Source organism: Dermacentor andersoni, chromosome 3, assembly GCF_023375885.2.
Source record: "Dermacentor andersoni chromosome 3, qqDerAnde1_hic_scaffold, whole genome shotgun sequence".
In the NCBI taxonomy this organism is placed as follows: Eukaryota; Metazoa; Arthropoda; class Arachnida; order Ixodida; family Ixodidae; genus Dermacentor; species Dermacentor andersoni.
The window spans coordinates 108,330,598-108,339,471 of NC_092816.1; the positions used below are offsets into that span (position 1 = coordinate 108,330,598).

Here is an 8,874-nt window from a genome sequence, read left to right on the forward strand (position 1 = left end):
TCATGAGTTGTCAAAATGTAGACAAGAGTGTGACGTATGGACAGGCATACGTAGAGACATACCGAAAACTAGGTGGGTTCCCAAAGAATGCTAATCTCGTTAATCGCATTGCTAAGTATTTAATTGACCGCGCTCGTCCTCGTTGCTGTGTTTCTAGAGATTCAACGGCCGAACAGCCGCTTGTGACATTCTGAGGGAATAAAGCTTCAGCGTGTGAACGCGTGCGTGCAGTAACCGTTTCTTATCTCGTTATAATCATTATTTATTCCCTTTCCCTTTCACTTCCCCAGTCCAGTACACCTGGTTGACCACACTGCTTTTTCTGTTTATCACTTTCCTCTGTCTCGTAGCGCTCCAAACTTGTTTTAGCCTTATGTCGCCCCAAGTCAATCGCGGCAGGTTTTGCAGCAAGTTCTAGGTTTAGGACAAGCATCTAGCAAATTACATCCGAGACAAGGTGCTTCAGATACTAAATTAGCATTGCCATTAACAAGTAAATGTGTACTACATTGTGGCATCTGGTTCTTATGAGCCTTCCATTTTATGCGCAATATTTATACCAACCGCTCGTGCAATATCGAGTCAGCAGAAAAATCAACCTTGTGTCACCCTGGCTTCCGGTCCCAGGAGCGTGAAGTGTCAGATATAACTTTAGTGCCTTGTCGATTCATTGAAGATATAGCGAAAGAACTTTTATGGAGCCCCTGAAGGGGTTAAAGTGGCCAAAGGGGCGGAAGACAGCTCCCCTCGCCCTCTCCCTTAGACGGCGGCCAATCCTTGTAGTCTAGCGGCGTCGGCGGCCATCCGGACGACCCACGATTGATCCTCGCTAAGTATTTCTATGTATTGAAATTGCTATGTATTCAACCGACCACGCTGGTTCAGTGAGGAACTTATTTTAGAACATAGTGTACTCGAGATACGGCGCGAACAGTATTGGATGCACTGGAAATTAAAAAAAAGTTTCTTTTTTCCTAGTGAAGAGCATCAATTTACTGAACTTAGCGAAATTACGATATTCTCGTTAATTTTTCTTTTTACTTTCAGTACCTAGGAAAATTGCATGGCTCTTTGTCAGGTTTTGTTTTCTTCTGTATACATTATAGTTGCAATTATGTATTATTTTACAACGCTCAGTTCTGTTCCCAAGGTATACCACTCATGCAGATTTATTAGGCATTGGAGTTCTAATCCGTATGTGCGAACTTGAAATCTTTGGTACTTCTCGGTGAAAGAAGTTGTGTCGCACTGTAATCTTTAATTGTTAGAAAAACTTGCAATGTACAATAAAATGCGGCACTATTTAATTCCTTTGTATCGGTGCCCCTGAGGTTTCCCAAGTTTAGCAGCGAGATTATTATTTGTCTGAGTTTCCCACTCTCTCATGTTGGAAAGCGATTTGTGGTAATGAAAAACGTCTATATTCAATGACAGCAGAATTCCGGGCAAGCTGGTAATCCATTACTCAAATGATATTGCTCAACAAAAAATGTTTTTTTGTTGCGCAATATCATTTGAGTCTATATTCACACCTTTGACGTCATGCAGTCCGTGGTAGCACTCGGCATGGTACTCCCAAACAGCAGCCACCACCTAGTCGAGAGTAAAACACGGGATAAGGCATGACTATTTTTTCATCAAAGGAAAGAAAGAAAGAAACGCAGCAATAATTTGAAAATGGTTCTTGCTTCAAGGCTTCCATGTTCAAACCACTGCAGAAAACTATACTGTAGTACCTCAGAAGTACATCATAAATTCAGCAAACCCCCCACACGAATCAATGGAAAAATGCCCCGCTTTGCTGTATGCAGACACTTCTGATACTTGGGGCAGCTTTGATTCAGTGGAACAGCTTTGTAACATACTTGACCGATAAATGAATTCTTTATAGAGCTTCATGCATGCTGGGATTCTGAAAAATTCTGGACATTTAGTTCTCAGTTAACTATCGTGCCCTGGTCACACAACCTCCATGCGGAATATTTTGTATCTGCTACCGTAAAACTACTCGGTTCTTACGTCCAGATGCGTTTATAGACATTCGGCCAGTTTATATTTTTCTTTTAAAAAAAAATTTCACCACTATTTGTGAAATTAAACCGAGCTTGAAAACGATCGAATTCGCGTAGCTGCCATGCCGCAACAGATCGATGAAATGTCACCACTTGCCTTGAAAGCGGCGATTATCAAAGTTTCCATGCACTCTTTAAACGCGCTGTTTCAGTGGAATGAAAGCCCTATCCTGACTCACTATAAGTCACATATATATTTCAAATCGTGCAGCGTCTCTTATCAATAAAGCTTTATATGTATATAACAACCATTTGTGTTGAAACTTTGCAAGTGTTTTGCTCCTATGTCCGACATCGCGGCATGTGACACGCATGAGCGGGATGGGTGAAATGTATTCCTGAACCGGAATTCGACTTGCTTTACTGTATGATCAGTTACCGAGGAAAACGCCACCTTAGGTACTATTTTGGCTCTAGCAGCGCTGGAAACACTCGTTGATGCCGTACAAGGTTGTTATTTTTTTTTTCGTCTTCCCAACCTTATGCTATGGAAGTCGTGTAGCGACAAGTACTCTAAGCGTATTTCTCAATCACTAACATCAGTGCTGGCACACTTGTACAACGCTATTTGCCGTCTTCGTTGGCGGGCGTCGAAAAATTAAAAGCCACCTCTTTTGGCTTTGCGTTCCGAAGTGTCCCTTGGCTCTATTGTTATGAGAACCAATGAAAAATCAACTACACTTCTTTATATGGGTAATAAAAATTGGGCACTAAGCGTCTACGTACTGAAAAGAGGCCACAACTTCCAGTGACTCAATAAAGCAATGCAATGCCGAAATGATGACTTCCATTGAAATTCGTGAATGGTGCCCATAGAATTTTTCCTGAACAAAAAGAGTCATTTAATCTATGCTCTTTATATCTTTGCCTCCGTGAACTCAGTGGTGCATTAATTTTGTGCTACGAAATGTATTGGTGCTCTAGTAATTATTTTCCCGCAAGCTCTTTCTAAGCAATGTGAAGGTAGGAGAACACTGTTGCATGAAAATGAGGCGCAGTAACTACGGCTTTTGCACGCGGCTTAGTAGCGTCTGCGGATGCATTTCGAATGCCACAACGGGTAATACTACAAGGAACGAGGAATACGTATGCAATGTAATTAGGCTTTTGTGCTTGAAAAAATTACGTATTCCTTTGTGACTGCCTCTTGCTATTGGAGTATATAATTTAATGGTCAAGAAAATCATAATATTAGGAACATTGTTAATTTTAGTACGCCAATAATAAAGATGCATTATTGCGTAAACGAAATGCCTCCTGCGCATTTATTGAGCTGCAAGTTACCTTTGATTACTCGTCTACAAGCAGTGAATCACCTTAGAAAAATAGCTCGAGTTGACCCTGTGCAATATGAGCACATCCGCCACGCAGTCCAACAGAACTTTAGCTGTGGGCTTCAGCACTTTAAACATCAATGACGCAGCTGCACAAGGAATGAAAACATAACTGTTCGGTATGTGTAACTTTTAGCCACGCGCAACTGTTTTGCTGAAAAAAAACTGGACACAGTGTCATCGAATGCAGCAAAATAATTTTATGCATAGTTACGATCAGAAATTTGCGAGCCATAGTAAAAAAAAGCTGACAACCAAGTTTTAACTCTACTTTTATGACCGTTGGTTGCCATCGGGGAACGTACCTCTTTGTAAAGTTTGAACAGCCTCTGCAGGCTGAGACATTCCCAGTGAAGAGGTGTCATCGTTTGGAGTGTACCGTGTGTGTTGCTTCTCTGTACCCCGGAAGTTGTAAAGAAAGTGTGCTAGTTCATTGTCTCTACGACTGTATGTCTGGTTCCATGAGCACCCCAGCTACTCAAACTAAAATATTTCCATGATCCTTGACCATTACGCCACTCTTTATGCGTAACGGCTGAGCGGGGACGCTATCGTAACTAGTGAGACCACTGACCGCACATTATTGCAGTGCTAGCGCGGGCTGTTTCACAACATGCCACAAGTAAATCAGTATGGCTCTGTTGCTCTTCTTGTACAACCATCCTTTGCCATGGATATATGAGCAATGTCATAAAGTTTTGATTAAATTTTCTTCCTGACTGTCTTGCTCCAGCAATATCACTGGTTCCAGATTGCAACGCTAAGCGCGCAGTTAACCTCGGCATGCCTAGCTTGCAAAAAAAGATACTACAAAGTCAAAAGTTATATCATGTTGATTTATTTGCTTGTATGCCTACTACACGGACAGTACAGGATTAGTCAGTGCTCAACGCTTAACCAAGCAGTCAATGGATCTCAATGTATGACTCTCGTGATGCATTTTGTCTTGCTGACACATGACTTCACGATTATGTGCGGTGCTTACCATGGCTTTGCTAGCTTGACACCAGAACGTGCTGCCACTCTCGGCATCGCGTTAATGCCCAATGGTATATTGTATGCTTATCAATATAAAGATTTCTGTACATAGGTAAGATTATTGCTGATGCGTACATGGTTTGGTGTTCAAAGTATGACGCCTTGTTTTAAAACAATCGTGAGCCATTCGACTCTATGAAGGTGGATGACAAGCGAAGCTGTTTAGCGAACGACACAGACGTTACGCAGAATATTTAACATGGGTACGGACTCATTTACAGTGATTTTTATATACATTCGCGTGGATGACGGGATCACCGCCCGAAGCAACCAGAGAAAACTAGACATACGCGATGTTTCGAAGGGACCGCCACCACGGGAGCCGAAGGAAAGGAAATGAGACACGCAAGCTCTTGGAACACCGACAAAAAGAGGGCAGTGCGAACATAGACATGGCCGACGCTGATCAAAGTGCGGTATCTTTTCTTATCAGATTATTATCTGATGGGCATTCTATTTGAACCCCAGATTTTAAACTTCTTTCGCAAATTAGCGGAGTGCTTGAACCCTGCTTCACCACCGCCGAGGGTGGGCCCGGTATTGTACTATCTTAGGTATTGGCCCACAGTTTTTGGTCTACGGACATCGATCGGCTGGAAGCTAGCGATATGCATCTTCGCTGTAATATATGTCCCTTGCTAGTCCATCGTTGTGGTGTCCTTCTTTCCGTGATGTCTTGCGCCACGTTTTTTCGGTGGTTTTTCTCAATTGTCAGTATGAACCAAATGGCACAGCAAGCAGCCCTTCTACTGTGAACCTAGTTTTATGATATCTGGTGCACTGTGACCAAACATGCTTTTTCATAGGATTCGGAGAATTGGAAGCTATGCTGCTTCGGCTTAGCACTGAAAATACACCAACTATCTCTCACCAAATAGTTATTAGGTCGTGTACTTGCGTGCTTTAATCTTTCAATCTATGGATCCCTGTATAAGCTACAATATTTTATGATAATGCTGAACAAGAATGTGGCTACAGAAAAGATGGCAATAATCAAAATTTTTATCCATTTCACCTGGTATTGGTCACGTAAACAAGCACGCTTTTGTTAGAGGATATAATGCTCGTGCGTATTTTTGTACTTTATCTTGCGCTTACTTTCTTCTCGAAGTTTGGCGGCCTCAATGATGTTCGTTACTGGCAAGTGACTGGCAACACGTCTGATCTGAAACATACTGTTTTCGATTAGATTTACTTTAGTTTGTTGAATGTTTTGGTGTATTTTGTGTATATAGCAATGTATCTGTGTAGTGCATATCGTTTCATTTTTCATCATACTTATCTGGAGAGACACACTATATAAGCATGCCAACAGGGAACCCGCCCCAATAATCTTAATGAGGCTCTCTCTCTTTCTCTCTCTCTGTTCTCTTTCTTTACTGCATATAGTATTAGATACTTCATAATCCTGACATATACATTATATGCGAAAGAAAAGGAACGATGTTCTTTTTTTTTGGGGGGGGGGGCGAGGTTAAGCGCGATGCAATGTTTCATGACGTGATCCGTGAATATTAGCACTTCCTTGTATACAGCCCTATTTTAACAATGGCACATAATTGACAGTACAATCATTATAGTATTGTCAAAACAATCGGTTCCGGTGCGCGAGGTATTGTCAGGAGTGTACAATATCAGACCCCGCCTTGTGCTTGCAAATCTGCGAATTTCTTCACAGCACCTAATTCTCTACCGGCCTCGACTGACTTCCTTGTCTTGGCGCATCCTTATCCATTTCTTGCTGTTTCTCTTATCTTGGGACTGATTCTGAATGCCTCATAAATAAGCTGCAACCCACCCTACGCAGTATGTGGCCTGCCCAGCGCAATCTTGTCCTCTGGATCTCAACTAAATTGCCGAATAATTATTGGGTCTTTGTAGTGATGACCACGAGATGTGGTACTGTATTTACAGAGGGTATTAATCTCTGAGCCAGCCCAGGTAGGAGACCATTTGCCCAATCTATTCAATACAGAATATAGCATAAATATATATATATATATATATATATATATATATATATATATATATATATATATATAGATATATATGCTATGTTATAGCATATATATATATGCTATAACCCGCACCTCCACCACTTGTGATGCAGCAGTTATCACGACGTTTATTACGTGTCGGAGATGCAACGAACCGACCACACCCAAAGCACGGATCGCACAAGAGCGAGCCCCACAAGCGATGAAGAAGAACCCCATATTAACCCCACATGATGATGATCATGTACAGATGCGAATGTATAGCTTATAAATGCCCACAATATATATATATATATATATATATATATATATATATATATATATATATATATATTCATTGCCATGAAAACCATAAGCAATGTCCTCCACTTGATTACCCGCCGTGGTCTCTTAGACGCTATGGTGTTGCGTGGCTATGCACCACGAGGTCGCCGGGTCAAATTCCGGCCACGGCGGCCGCATTTCGGTGGCGGAGGAATGCCAAAATGCCTGCGTCCCATGCATTTCGGCCACGTCAAAGATCCCCTGCAGATGAAAGTTAATCCGGAGTCCTCCGCTACGGCATGCCTCATAATCAAATCGTGGTTGCGCACTGAAGACGCCACAATTCATCCATCCTCTACGCAATGCAACACGGACATTGTACACACACACACACACACACACACACACACACACACACACACACACACACACACACACACACACACACACACACACACACACATACATATATATATATATATATATATATATATATATATATTGTAAGCACTATTAACGTACTTCGTCGTTTTCATTTGTACATAGCCATCATCATCTTCCCTCTTCTTCGACTTCTTCGCGCGTGAGCTGCGGGCGTTGCCTTTTTTGGAAAAAACAGCGCTGGACAACTTGATCGGTCTCGGTATTATAAAGTGGTGGAGGTACGTCAAGATCCCGACGTCCTCTCGCGTTCCCGTCCTCCCTGGAGCTCCGTTCCGGTCGCCGCCTGCACCCAGCTACCCCTACAACAATGGACACTTCCAACCCCGGCCCTTCCGGCGCCTCTAACCCTACCACACCGACGACCCCGCCTGCGGCGCCCTCTTGGACTGTGACGAGCCCTCAGCGCGATCCCCCTGTCTTCGCGGGACTCCGCGGTGATGAGGTAGACGATTGGATCGACCACTACGACCGCGTGAGTTCTTGCAACAAGTGGAACGACACCCAGAAATTGAGGCACGTCGCCTTCTACTTGACCGGTGTTGCAAAGACGTGGTATTTCAACCGCGAATCCGACATCGCGGATTGGTCCACGTTTACCTCGAAGCTGCGGCAAATTTTCGCTTCCTCGTCTGGCCGTGCAGAAGTCGCCAAACAGAAGCTGGGAACGCGGCGCCAACTTCCCCAAGAGTCTTACACCTCATACATAGAGGATGTCTTGGCTCTGTGCCGCCGTGCGAATCCTAGCATGACGGAAGCCGAACGCGTTCGCCACATCTTAAAAGGCATTGGGCCTGTCGCATTCAACGCCTTAATCGTGCAAAATCCGGCTTCTGTCCAAGACATCACTTCAACGTGTCAACGCCTCGACGAGCTGCAGTCTATTCGTCTTCCACATGACTGCAGCGATCCTCAGGTTCCCCATTCTCCAGATCTACGTGCTCTTATCCGCACCATCATCCGCGAAGAGCTTCAACTACAAGACCTCAGGCGTCCACCTGCTGCCTGCGCCCCAACCCCCGCCTTCGACTTGCGCGAGGTCGTAAAGCAGGAGTTGACAGCCATGACTACACCCATGACGCATCTTGCTCCGGTAGCGCGCTCCACACCTACCTACGCGGATGTTGTTTCGCTACCCACCCCTACCGTGCCTTCCGTGCCTCCTGGCGCTTCCTATGACCATTTGGCTTCGATGGGAACCAGAGCACTTGCTGCGCCATCGTACCCTCAGTGGCGTCCACCTCGTCCAGTTTGCTTTTACTGCGGTATACGCGGCCATATATCTCGCTTCTGTCGCCGGCGCCAGCAGGATGAAAGGCGAGGCTATGCTGAGCACGAAAGAGACCGCACTCGCCGATCAGACGACTACTATCCCGGACCGTACTCGTCCCCGCAACAGCGTTCTCCGTCTCCACCAGCTGCTCCCAATCTGCCTCATAGTTCCCGTTCGGCCAGACGTCGTTCCCCATCCCCTTACCGGCGCTCTACATCACCGCTTCGCCCCACTTCCCATTTTGTCGACCAGCACTCGGAAAACTAACTGTTGCAGTTTTTGGAGGGGAAACTGCTTCTTATCGGTCTTCAAAAATTCCTCCTGTTCGCCCGGCCAACATGCTTTCTGTGACTGTCGAAGGTGTTCCCGCGTCAGCTCTCATCGATGCCGGTGCCGCCGTTTCTGTTCTTCGGAGTGATCTGTGTTCGCGGCTCCGTAAAGTAAAAACGCCTTAT

General features: G+C 44.5%; 1 non-coding gene across 1 annotated transcript; it reads left to right on the forward strand.

Annotated features, from left to right (window-relative positions):
* The first annotated feature begins 4,830 nt into the window (after positions 1-4,830).
* On the forward strand, positions 4,831-5,015 carry LOC140216858 (U2 spliceosomal RNA). The gene has a single exon (XR_011893565.1). It is a non-coding gene; the product is annotated as a U2 spliceosomal RNA (small nuclear RNA).
* Positions 5,016-8,874: the final 3,859 nt, after the last annotated feature.